The 14,004-nt window shown below is 42.4% G+C and overlaps 1 long non-coding RNA gene across 1 annotated transcript; it reads right to left on the reverse strand.

Annotated features, from left to right (window-relative positions):
• Positions 1 to 237: 237 nt before the first annotated feature.
• On the reverse strand, positions 238 to 12,251 carry LOC147913258 (uncharacterized). Its single transcript, XR_015549037.1, has 3 exons — positions 12,176 to 12,251; positions 1,056 to 1,189; positions 238 to 421 (listed from the first exon to the last, which is right to left on the reverse strand). It is a non-coding gene; the product is annotated as an uncharacterized LOC147913258 (long non-coding RNA).
• Positions 12,252 to 14,004: the final 1,753 nt, after the last annotated feature.

Consider the following 14,004-nt stretch of genomic DNA (forward strand, 5'->3'; position numbering starts at 1 on the left):
GTTACCTGAGAAAGGGTTCAGGGATTAGAGACATTAGGTAAACTCTAAAGTATTCAACAGCCCTCATTCTTGCACGACTTCTTGGAGCCTCAAATATACTAATTTTCATTGTGAATCTCCAAGAGGGGTGTGTACTATGTAGCATTTGCTTAAAGCATTTGATCAGGAAATCTTTTTTTAATCGCCCACAAAGGACACTTCACATTGAGATATACAGTGTCACAGACATGCAAAGACTTTATCTCTTCAATTTTTATTTTTGAGCCCACAAAGCAGAGAGTTTCTCTATCTCTCTGGTCATAAAAGCACACATACAGATCACAATAAACCATTTAATGAGTCATGTCACATGGAATCGAAGCCCAGTTCCCACCGTCAGGTTGAGTCTCACTCCAGGTCATTCCCTTGCAGAAGCTCGGATCTGATGAGAGACCAGAAGACCAGAAGGGACTAGTGAGCTTCATCGCAGCCTCTGTGCTCTGACCTCCTTTATAAAATGGCTTAGGAATGACAGGCAGCCCTGCAACTCCCCCTCCTGCCCCTGACACACAGACGCACACCCTTTGCTGGCATGCGAAGCAAGCGTACTTAGAAAGGGGAAGAAAAACCCAAACCACAAAACCCCACATTCCTTTTGAGGGCCGTATGTGTACACACCCTGGACCTCTGACCCTCTTTCCTTGCTGAACGGGGTTTTCGAGACTTTGAGTCAGGAGCCCTGACTGTTACGATACAGCTGTGCCGTGTCCCAGCCTGATGATTTCAGCGTTTACCCTCCTGGGGCTCTGTTTCCTCATCTGTAAAATGGAGCTAACGAGCCCTGGGTCCTGTCTAACCTCCCAGGATTGTAGTAAGGATAAAACAGAATAAAAATGCTAGGAAAAGTTGGAAATGTGAGGCTTGGTTACAGCATTACAAGCGGAAACAGTCCACTTTCTGGTTCTGAGGCGGTGGGGGGAGTGAGAAAAAACAGGGAACAGGCCAGAAAACCTAACAAACGTTTCCCAAAGACACCCAAACTTCTCTTGGCCTCCCCCAGTCCCTTCCCCACTTACCTAGCCAAGCTTCGTCTTCTCACCAAACACTGGGCTTCCGTTCAGTCTAAAGACAATGGAAGACATGATGCATGAAGTATCCAGAACACCACCCATAGCTTTTTTATTCCAATGCTGATAAAATGCTTATACCACTGAAAAACACATTCAAATGAGCAGTTTCTTTAAAAATCATATGCCAAAAAGAAAAAAGACATTTGGTTAGAAGTATCTGAAACAGTCATAAAAACTTCTGAAGAAAAGATTCCAATAACAATTCACCACACCTCTGAAGACTGATAACTGAGGCCAGAATCTGGGAAAAATTGCCATTAATTATAAGGCAGAGAGAACTGGATTAAGAAGTCTATCAAAACTATCAAAATGGCAGAAAGTGTAGGAAGACCTGGCATTGCATAATGTAGATTCCAAGTGGTTGTTTCAAGTTTTTAATTACAAAAGGGAAAAATGTAGACATACTAAAAGAAAGAAAAAAAATTATGACTATTTCTATAATTTTGGAATGGTGAAAGCCTTTCTAAGAATGACACATAGACAGAAATCGTAAAGAAAAACATTGTTTTATTTTACTATGTAAATTTTTAAAATCTTATTTATTAGAAAACTATAAACACCTCATACATTGCTAGTGGGATTTTAAAATGATGCAGCCACTTTGGAAAACAATATGGCAGTTCCTCAAAATGTTAAACATAGATTTACGACGTGATCCAGAAATTCCACTCCTAGGTATATACCCAGAGAAATGAAAATATATGTCTGCACAAAAACTTGTACATGAATGTTCATAGCAGCATTACTCACGATAGTCAAAAAGTGGAAACAACCCACATGTCTATCAACTGATAAACGGATAAAAAAAAATCTGGTATATCCATACAATAGAATATTATTCAGCCATAAAATAGAATTAAGTACTGACACATGCTACAACATGGATGAGCACTGAAAGCACTATGCTGAGTGAAAGAAGCCAGTCACAAAAGACCACACATTGTATGCATATTTTTTGTATGTTCATGTATTTATATGAAATGTCCAGAATAGGCAACTCCTATTAGTCTGTCCAGAATAGAAATAGAAATAGATTAGTCGTACCCAGAGATGAGGTCTGGGGAAATGGGGAATGACTACTGATGAGTTTGAGGTTTCTTTCTGGGGTGATGGAAATGTTCTGTAATTAGATGATAGTGATGGTTTCATAACTCTGTGAATATGCTAAAAACCACTAAATTGTGTACTTTAGTGGGGTGAATTTTATAGTATGTGAATTATTTCTCATTAAAGCTATTATTTAAAGAACCTATATAGCTGTTATGAAAAAAAACAAACAAAATGGCAAAGCTAATGACAAATGAAAACAATTGTAACATTTCACCGAGATGGTTATTATCTGTAACACATAAGGAGTTCTTATATAAAAATTTGAAAATAAATAGGCCGTTAAAAAAATTGGCAAAAGCCAAAACATGCGTTTCACAGGAAAAGCAGCACAAATGTTTATACTCATTTTGGAATTTTGAAGTTACTGTGATTATTAGACCTGCTGCTGAATGTTCTCATTTAGTGGGTTAATAATGAAGCCCATATTTTACTATGTCATGTTTGAGAAAGCATCCTCAGGCTTTATCAGAGCACCTGTGTCTATGGCACAAAGAGTCAGGAGTCCCTGAACTATGGGAAACAGGTAAAATAAAGTACAGAATATCCGTATAGTGAGAGGCTATGCAGCATTAACATTGATTTTGTAGGTGAGGATGTAGAGCAATTGGAAGTCTCACGCACTGCAAGAGAGCGTGAAAATAGCTGCAACCATTTTGGAGACTGTCTTTTCCTGCTAATGCTGAACATACCCTATGACCTGGCAATTGCACTCCTAAGCATATATGCACAGAAATGTAAACGTATGTCCACCAAAAGAAATCTAAAGAATGTTCATAGCAGCTATAATAGCCCAAACCTGGAAACAACCCACATGTCCATCAACAGTAGAATGGATAAATAAATTGTGATATGTTTATACAAAAGAATACTATATGGCAATAAGTGTGAATGAACTGTTGCTATATGCAAGAACATGAATTAATCTCATTCATGTGCTGTTGAATGAAAGAAAATAGACATAAGAATAAACACTGTATAAAGTTCAAAAACCAGGCAAAACTCATTAGAAATTAGAAATCAGAAGTCAGGATAGTGGTTACTTTTGGGGGACAGGAGACAATCACTAGGAGAAGGTCCAAAAGCATTTTTGGGATGCTAGTAATGTTCTCTTATTTTATAGTGATACTGTGATATAAAAGTAGATTCAATTTGTGAAAACACTTTGAGCTTTACACCTACAATTTTTGCATGTTTCTGTTTTTATGTTCTACTTCAATCAAAAGTCTACTTAGGGGCCGGCCCGTGGCTTAGTGGTTAAGTGCACGCTCTCCGCTGCTGGTGGCCTGGGTTTGGATCCGGGCGCGCATCAACGCACCGCTTCTCTGGCCATGCTGAGGCCGCAGCCCACATACAGCAACTAGACGGATGTGCAGCTATGACATATAACTATCTACTGGGGATTTGGAGGAAAAATAAATAAATAAATAAAATTATAAAAAAAAAAGTCTACTTAAAAATGACATTGTAGAAAAATTTTAATGACATGGAAAGATATTCACGTTGTCATATATTAAAAAGACAGGTTGATACAGGTGCAAATTGTGTGTAGAGCACACTACAATATTTTTCCTTAAGGATCATCATACATATATGCTTGTAAATGCATAATGTATCTTTGGGAGAATATACAAGTAAATGATGGGAGTAATTGCTTCTGGAGAGGGGGACTGGGAGAGAGATTTATTTTTTACTTAATGCCCTTTTGTACCTTTTGAAGTTTTAACTATGTATCTATATTGCCAATTCAATGCATAAATAAATTAATGATAATACAGATCACAAACCTGTATGATTTCATATTTGTGAAAATAAAGGTCTGACACTACCAATATCAAAATGATAACCAGGTTTACCTCTGGGTAATGGGATTATGGATGATTTTAATTTCTTTTTTTTAAAACACAACTGTATTTTCTTAATCTTCTAATGTGAACATGTAATTCTTTTGAGAATCAGAAAAGTCATGAAACTTTTTAACGCAATTCAGTTTTTATCAACGTTATGTAAGTATAATTTTCGTACAGTAAAATGCACTGATTTTAAGTGCACAGTCCAGAGTTTTACGAAGGTACCTAGGGACACCCATGTCATCACCACTCAAGACGTAGAATGTTTCCATCCCCTGGAAAGTTCCTCCGTGTCCCGTTGCAGGCAACCTTTCCCTCTCCTAAGGAAGCAGCTATTGATCTAATTTCCATCACCATAGCTTAGTTTTGTCTGTTCTAGAAGTTCATAGAAATGGGGTGACACAGTATGCACTCTTGTTGTCTGGCTTCTTTCGCTCAACATAATGCTTTTAGGATTGATTTATGTTTTGTGTGTATCGGTAATTCATTATAATCTTTTTTTTTAATGAAGAATAATGTCTTAGGCGCTTGGGCTTTCTGATCTGTAGAGTGTGACACCCTCCACGAGGAAAGCAAGTCTCTCCAAGCTCGTCGGCTGCAGGTGGAGTGATCTCACAGCCTCAGACCCAGGGAGGAGAGACAACAGCACCCCCTCTCCCCCTGCCCCCACACGCTGGCGGCAGCGCCAGTCTCAGGTGAGAGCCACCCTGCTCGTTGCCATTGTTCTGCAAGTGACAGCCTCCGGGGCAAATGGAAAGCCGTCAACCTGAGGGCTGTCAACTGCAGACAAGAATTCCTTTCTTTGTCAGGCTGGGTGGTCTCCGTGGCTTCGGCATCAACCTGCACAAAAGATGATAAGCATCGTGTGTGCTCGCAGAAAAACATCGCCACCACCCAAGGACTCTCAGCGCACTCCTTTGTAAGGCTGGGATTAGCCCGTACGTGGCTTCCCTTGATTGTGTGTAAATCATCCAATCGCAGCCAAGCGAGGGCATCCAGAGGTCGTTTAGTCCATTCCCCCCATCCCGACCCCCACCACCTGCGTGTTTCATGAAATGCATTTGTCCCAGAATTTTAGTAACAGACAGCTGGAAGGTCCCTTAGAGATCACCTGGTCCGACCCTCTCGGGCTTCAAGAGGGGGTCCAGACACAGGTAGGGACTTGTCCCAGGTCACACAGCACAAGGACAAGAACCCGTGTCCTAGAGAGCCTTCCTCTTCGGTGTGCTCTTTCCACCACTCCAAGCTGCTTTTGTTAATAAGTGACCCCACCCCCCATCAGGGTACAATGTAAAGTGTAATTTCTAACTTTCCAATAAAAAAGGAGTATGTGTGTGTAAATCTACCTACTTGGTGGGTCTCCCGCAGCCTTTGTGTAAAGGCTGTCTTGCCCTTGTGGCCGGGACGCCAGGGCAGTTTCCTTTATGGAGTAGTTTGGTGCCCTCTACTGGTTATCGGTTACAGCAACAACTGCCGCCCATTCCGGGGCGCCCACTGTGCAGGACATCCGACCTGCGGCATTATTTTTAATTTCTAATCCAAAGACCTGTAGAGCAAGCAGGTTTGTCCCTATTTTATAGCTGAGGAAATCGAGGCTCATTGAGATTAGATAATCTGCCCAAAGCAGCTGAGCCTGGATTCAAACCCCGCCCTGTGGGACTCCAAGTTCCTTCCACGCACGCCTCTGCGTCAATACCACTTGTCACAATACTGACGCTGTGTAGCACTTTCCCCTTAAAACGGCTTATCCATGCCTCAAAATACGCGAGGGGGTGTTAACGCCATGCTGAGGCCAAGGCTGGGACATCAGTGACTTGCCCAGGGCCACAGGTCCAGTAAACCCCGTGCTCCTGCTGACTGTGCCAGGCTGCTGCCCAGAAGGAGAGCTGCACACAAGGTCCAGGAGGGAATTACTTCCCAGGCAGCCTTCATCCAGTAGAGGAATTGGGAGGTTGCAGAGTTCCCACCCCACAGGCGACCTCCCTCTATTCCTGGCCCTCTGTGGGAAGGAGGCCCCAAGGCACTCAGAGATAATGAAAACACATTTTCTACCCATGGGGCACTCACATCAGGATCCACTGGACTCAACAAATGCTGTGCAACCAAGCCTCTGGGGCTTGTGTGTGTGTGTGCACGCATGTGTATGTGAATGAATGAATGCATGAATGCATGAATGAATGAATGGAGTGGCCTAGAGACTAGGATTAGAACTAATGGCAGAGGCCATGCAGATCAGGGGTAGTTGGGCCGGTGTACTATAAAGAGATTGATTTCAGTTTAATTTGAAGAGTCCATTCCTATCGGTCAGAGCAGTCCACAGACAGAGACGGCTGCTTCCCTGGGTGTTGAGGGGTTGCAGAGGGATTTCAAGCCTGCATGATGTTTTCTAAACATCAGCCTCAATATTTAGAAACTGGAAGATTTCACATAAAAAAGCAGATTTTTAGCTCCTCTTTACCAAAGTGGAAGGCTTGGCCTCACTGGGCCTGCTGCAGCCCTATAACAGCTGTGCCCTCAGTTCCCTATTGTCGCCCCAGCAACGAGGATGACCAGCGATGCCATTTCTCATTGCACGTGTGCTGTTGTTTTTCTTATTGTAAAAACAAAAAGAATTTTCTTAACATGTCTTTGTCCAAAAAGGAAAAATAAAAGACTGAGTCATTTGTTTTAAGAAAAATAGGGCACGACGTATTTATCTGTGGAAATGAAGAAATATCTATGCATTAAAAAGGCAAGTGCCCAACTTGCGGATGTTAGGCTAGGGCCAGTCTTTCTCAGCAAAAAGAGGAGGATTGGCATGGATGTTAGCTCAGAGCTGATCTTCCTTACACACACACAAAAAAAGGCAAGTGCCCAACTTGCTTCATTTTCATTACCAGCTTGGACCCCACAATATGGATTTGCTACCCTAGAGAGTCTTTGATGCCTTCTTGTCCCTGCAGTGTGGACCTCGGGTCAGACTTGCATCTGTCACCACTTCTGTCTTCAACTCCTGAGATGAGCGGCCACAGAGCAGGCCATGAGTGTGGTCCTGGGTCTGGTGGTCTGAGGTGAGAAGAAATCCTGCCCTGTGAGACTGCTATGAATCTCCCCTTAAGCAAGATCATACAGGCCTAGCCGACCACATCTACACCCTCTGCCTGGGGAAGCCCTTTGGAGATGTGGCACCTTGATCATGAATCTTCTGAATTGGCCTCCCTCCCAGCCCTTTCTTCATATGATAGGGTTTCCCAGCCCTTCCCTCCCCATCCTGGCCACATGGATGGCTCTCTGATTCCCTGGGTGTTGTCCAGAAGTGGGCACAAGCTCCAGATGTGGTCTGAGCAGCTCAAAACTGGGACAAACATCTCCCTCAGTTCAGACACTCTGCTTTTGCTCTCGTCACCTCAGATCACATCATCTCTTTTTATCAGTCATGTCACATGTTGGTTCCCACTGAGTTTGTGGGATGCCAGATTGTTTTTTCATGCACCTTTCCCAAGAGAGTTTTACTTCTACCTAAATTGAGAATCAAAGACACTGAAGGTTGAACATGGTCCTGGAGGTCATCTAAGGTCACCTCACACATGCAGAAAGAGACCACTTCATCAAACACCCTGACAGAATTTTTGAACTGAAGTGGGGAAGTTCACATTTAATTTTATATTTGACCCACAGCTTCATTCCTCCAAGAATGGATCTTGATTTTGTAAAAGAAAAGAAAAGAAACCCCCAAATGCATTAATCATCCTTTCCAGTTTAATGTCATTCATAAATTTGATTAGGACAATTTCTAAATTTTCAAGTATGTTGGTATCACATATTAGATATTCTGTTTACCAAAGTCATTCATGATCATTGTAGAAAACTTAGAAAATACAGAAAGCATAAAGAAAACAATTAAAAACCCTGGGATATCTAGCATATATAAAGAAAACTTACAACTCAATAATAAAAAAGCAAATAATCCAATTTGAAAATGGGCAAAGAACTTGAATAGACATTCCTCCAAGAAGATATACAAATGGCCAATATGCACATCAAAAGATGCTCAACATCATTAACCTTTAAGGAAATGCAAATCAAAACCACAGTGAGATACCACTTCACATCCACTAGGATGGCTATAATAAAAAAGAAGATAGCAAGTATTGGCAAAAATGTGGAGAAATTGAAACCCTCATACATTGCTGGTGGGAATATGAAATAATGCAGTCACTTGGAAAACAGTCTGGCAGTTCCTCAGCATATTAAACACAGACTTACACAAGACTCAGCAATTCCACTCCTAGGTAGATACTCAAGAGAAATGATAACACATATCTACTCAAAAATTTGTACACGGATGTTCATAGTATCATTATTCATAATAGTCAAAAAGTAGAAACAACTCAATGTCTATCAACTGATGAATGGACAAATAAAATGTGGTATATTCATACATGGAACGTTATTTGGGAATTTAAAAAAATGAAATATTGATACATGAGACAACGTAGATGAACCTTGAAAATACTATGCTAAATGAAAGAAGCCAGACACAAGAGGCCACATATTGTATGATTCTATTTATATGAAATGTCTAGAACAGTCAAATCTACAGAGACAGAAAGCAGGTTAACGGTTGCCTAGGTCTGAGAGGGTTTGCGGGGATATGGCAGTGACTGCTAATGGGTATGGGGTTTGTCCTGGGGTGATGATAATGTTCTAAAGTAGATGATGGTGATGGCTGCATAACTCTGTGAATATACTGAAAATGATTGAATTGCACACTTTAAATGGGTGAACTCTATGGTACGTGAATTAAATCTCAATAAAGCTGGGAGCCACTGCCTTTCACGAGTGCTTTGTATAACTTCCCTGAGATGTGTTATCCCCGACCAATGGTGGATGCAGTGTTGATCAGCAGCATTGACTGGATAGGTGTCCAGTCTGGGCCAGCTCCTCTGATGTTCCCTGGATGCAAAGGGGTTCTGCCTCAAGAAGCCAAAGTGCATCTTGTATCATCCAGAGGAAATAAGGCAGCTGCATAATTATAATGCAAGACAGAAGGTTGGAAGATGGGGATGCTTGGGAGATGGAGGTGGAGGGTAAGGGAGACGCCTCAAAGGAGGGAAGAGGTTACTTCCAGCTGAAGCCTTCCAGCTGAAAAGGCTTCAAGGAGAGGAGAATAGTAGTCTTTCAGGTAAGATTGTGACAGGTGGTGATGGATTGGACCACGGAGACTTTACACTCCTTGAGAGGAGGACCATGATGAATTCATTGCTATATTCCTAGTTCTCAGCACAGGATCTGGATTGGAACAAGGGTGTCGTAAAGTTGATGAATGAGTGAATACGTAAATGAAAGAATGAGTGAGTGTATGAACAAAAGAATTGCAGGGAGAGAGAAGCAGGAACGGAGCGATGCAGGACTGCTCTAGAAAATACAAACTTGTCCAGTTTGACTAAAGCATAAAGTTCAATGAGGATTCATGGAAGGAAAGTCCCTCAAAGGGCTACTGGAACCAGGTGACGGGGACTTCAAATTAGCTACAGACTTGGAGTCGAATGATTTTTGAGCAGAGGAGTCTCAAGGTCAAAGCTGTATTTTAAAAAAATGAAGCTGTGAGGCCAAGTGGAAGGTGGATCATAAGTGGTCAGCCTGGAGGCTGGGAGACCAATTTAGCGGTTGTTCAGGCAAAAGATGGTGGGAGCTAAGCTAGCCCAGTAGTAGTGGGACCAGAGAAGGGATGGGAGCCAGAGACACAGCCAATTTCCAAGCATTATAAAAACTGTAAAAAACAAGTGCATCTGGTGATAAATAGTACACCTATTAAACAGAACTACAACTATTAGAGGAAGCACTTGCCAATAAAATAAAAGTGGTTTGTGGTTTGAAGCTGCAACCACATTTGTTATAAAAGTAATTGAAAGGAAAACCCCAATTGGGGGTAGGAAGAAAACAGGAAACCACAAGCCTATAACCCCATTATGTGGATTGGAGTTCATCCACATAACAGATGAACCCTGGACCACATTCATCCTCCCTGGGCCCTACCCAGATGGGCAACAGTGACTCTGGGACCAGCTTCAGGCAGAGAGAGCCCTGTCTGTTTCAGGTCACTTGATCAGCCACGTGGGGTACTGCAAGGACCTGGTTTCTGACCCCAGCTCTGCACTAACTCGGGCAGAACATTGGTGGAGGAAGTAAGAGGAAGAATTGTTCTCACTTAGAGACTTAGAGTTTAGTGGTAAGAATATCGATACTGGGGCTGAGCTCTGTGCCTGGCTGAATCCAGCTCTGTCACTTCTTAGCTTATGACCTTGAACAAGTTACTTAACATCCCTGTGCCTTAGTTGTCTCATCGATAAACTGAGATTAGTGAACATACTCATTGAGTAGTTATGAAAATGAGATTAATTAATAAATGTAAAATAGCACCATATAAGCATTTACTATTATTGTTGTTATTGTTATTATTGCAATAAATAATGGCCATGGCCAGACAACAATGGAATGGGCTGTTCCGAAGTCGAGTACTCCCTGTCACCACAGGCGGATAAGCAGAGCTGAGGTGGTGGCAGGGTTCAGCTTGGGACCTTGAGTTTTCAGTGCCGGTGAGACATCCAACTAGGCTTATTCAATATTATTCATTCTATTTATTTAATTCCACAAACATTTATGGAGCAGCTACTCTGTGCCAGACACTGTGCTAGGTTCTGGAGACGTCGGGCTGAGTCAGATGGTCTCAGCTCTCGAGGACCTGATAATCTAGTGAGGACAGCAGGCAGGTATCATCTCTGGTGTGGAAGTGCCACAACACCAGCACAAAGGGGTTCCTAGGCAGCCAAAGGAGGGAGTCAGGGCGGCCTTCCTGGAAGAGGCAGTAAGAAGCAAAGTCCCCTGGGCCATATTCAGGATCTGGGGAATGCAGAGAATGGGAGATCTGCCCTAGTGGTCTGTGAGTGACAAAGGATTTTGGCTTCCAGTGCTGAGGGTCATTTTTCCTCCTGGGCCCTGTCCTTAGTTGAATTATTCGGACCCTCCCACTCCTTATTGCTCCTGGAAAGAAAATTCTTGTGAGTCTTTAAGATGTTTTCTAAATCCCTTTGCGCACACATTTTATTGATCAAGGTTCCAATATGATGTTTTTTCCTCAATCTCTTTATCTTTTGGCTCAGAGAAGTTGAAATGTAAGTTTCTCCAGAAGGAGGGTCAGTCACAGCCAAAAGAGACTGCATTTCCTGGATTGCTAAATCCATGCAGTTTATGTCAATAGGATTGGGCTCATTTCCGAGTTGGCATGCTCCTTGCGACAGATGTTCTCCTAATGGGAATTTATGCCAACGAAGTTCTAAGTGACCACATTAAGGGGTAAAGCCCCGGGAAATCAGGGGAAAAATAAAAATAAAAAAGGGAGCCACACACATGTACTATTTACTTAACGATAAAGACAAATATGTTCACATCCCGTCATCTCAGACAGCAACGCTCTTAGAGAGGAGGCCCTGTCAGGAAACACTGCCAAGTTTCTCATTCCCCTTCCTGGCTTCCATTCTTATGTGCCTGCTCTTTTTCAGGTTCTGCTGAGGGCTTTCAATTCTTTCTGTGCTTTAATTACCCTCTTTCAGCCAGGATCACAGTTGGTCTGGGAGCTGAGAGAGGTACAAAGCAGGAAGAGAGATGTAGTCACAGGTTTTTCTCAGGACTGAATGGGGAGAGGCAAGAACACAGCCACTGGCCTATTCTCCTCGCCTGCTTTTCTTTTGTGCCCCCACCAGTGTGACTCATGCTGCTGTGCTCTGGGCAGGTCCTACAGCTTCTGCCACCGTGTGGGACGTACAGATTGGGGCATGCACTCTTCCTTTCTCTAAAGGAGGAGTCTCGTTTTAGTTTGGTCGAGGCGTCAGCTAACAATTCAGACCCAATAACTCGAAACTCACTAGCAAAGGTCAGGAAGCCAAAGGAGAGGGAGTTACCGGTAAAAGGAAACCAAACCGGTTGTCAAGAGTTACAAAATACCAGGGCCTGCACAGCATCTGAGCTATGGTCCCCGTCCTTCAGTATTCAAGCTTGGAATGCTTTGGTGGGGAGGAGGTTCTAGGGGCTAATTATTCGCAAAAGGTTACCCTGGGGGAGAATTGTTACCTTGTCCTCCAGAAATATTGCAGAGCCTCAGAAACTCTTAGAGCCGCGTGGAGCCTAGAGGGTCATCTAGCGTGCTGGCTCTCAAAGTCCGCTGCCCATTAGAATTAACACGGCGGTTGGGGGGGGCGGTGGCGGAGAGGTAGGAGGGTGCTTGATGAAATCTGATGCCCAGATCCCACCCCTGACCAATGACATCAGAATCTCTGGGGGTGGACTGTAAGCATCAGTGTTATTTAAACTCCCCAGCCGCTTCCAATGTGCAGCCAAGTTTGAGAACCTGTGAGCCAGGCCCTTGCTATTCCAAGCGTGGTTGGTGGGGCTGCAGCCCCACCAGGGAGCTTGTTAGAAATGCACATTCTTGGGTCCCACCATAGACCTACTGAATCAGAATGTGCATTTCAACAAGATCACCAGGTGACTCATATGTTCATCAAAGTCTGAGATGCTGTTACTTTTCTTGAAGCATTGGGCAGTCTAGCAACAGTGGGCCCCAGTTCTGTCCTGGCAACCACCCACGGGAGCTGTGTAGTAGCTGTCCCCTTTAAGAGGGACCCCCACACTCCAGTTTGCTGGAGTCCCACCCCTGGCCAGGTTTATTAACTTCCATTACCTGCCTGGGCCCAGTCAGAATTTGAATTGTTTTTAAATTTATTATAAAATAAAATTTGCCATTAGTAACATGTAATACATCCACAATGTTGTGCAACTATCACCACTATCTAGTTCCAGAACATTTTCATTACCCCAAAAGGAAACTCCACACTTATTAAACAGTCACTCTCCAATCCCCTCTCCCCTCAGCCCCTGGCAACCACTAATCTGCTTTCTGTCACTATGAGTTTGCTTATTTTGAATGTTTCATTTAAAAGGAATGCATAATGTTTTCAAGGTTCATCCATGTTGTAGCATGTATCAGTATTTTCTTCCTTTTATGGCTGAATAATATTCCTTTGTATGGATATACCACATTTGTTTATCCATTCATCATTTGATGGATAGCTGCGTAGTTTCAATCTTTTGGTTATTGTGAATAGCACTGCTAAGAACACTCGTATGCAAGTTTTTGTTTGAACACCTGTTTTCAATTCTTTTGGATATATTCCCAGGAGTGGAACTGCTGACTTATACAGTAATTCTATGTCAAACTTTTTGAAGACTACTCAAACTGTTTTCTATAGCAGCATCATTTTACATTCCCACCAGCAATGTATGAGGGTTCCAATTTCTCCACATCCCTGCCAACACTCATTTTTTTTCTTTAATTCTACTCATCCTAAACGATGTGAAGTGGTATCTCACTGTGATTTTGAAATGCGTTTCCCTAATGACTAATGCATTTCCCTTCATGTGCTAGCTGGCCATTTGTATATCTTCTTTAGAAAAATGTGTATTTAACTCCTTTGCTCATTTAAAAACTGGGTTATTTGCCTTTTTGTCATTAAGTTGTAAGAATTCTTTATATATTCTGGATACTAGACCCTTTTCAGATACATGATTTGCAAATATTTTCTCCCATTCTCTGAGTTGTCTCTTCACTTTCTTGATAGTGTTCTTTGATGCATAAAAGTTTTAAATTTTGATGAAGCCCAATTCTGATGAAGCCCAGTTTATCTAATTTTTTTTCTGTTGCTTGCGCTTTTGGTGTTATATGGATTTTGAGATTTTATCACCTGGACAAGATCAATGGATAGGGAGAAAGAGAGACATAAGGAGAAGAGGAATAGTGATGACTTGAGGTCTCTATCTCCAGATCAAACAGAAGATCTGAGCATTTATCTGCTTTATATAAGGTTCTTCAGCTTAAATACATGTATACAAATATATATATC

Source organism: Ceratotherium simum, chromosome 29 (genome assembly GCF_057802395.1).
Source record: "Ceratotherium simum simum isolate JZ-2026a chromosome 29, ASM5780239v1, whole genome shotgun sequence".
Classification (NCBI taxonomy): Eukaryota; Metazoa; Chordata; class Mammalia; order Perissodactyla; family Rhinocerotidae; genus Ceratotherium; species Ceratotherium simum.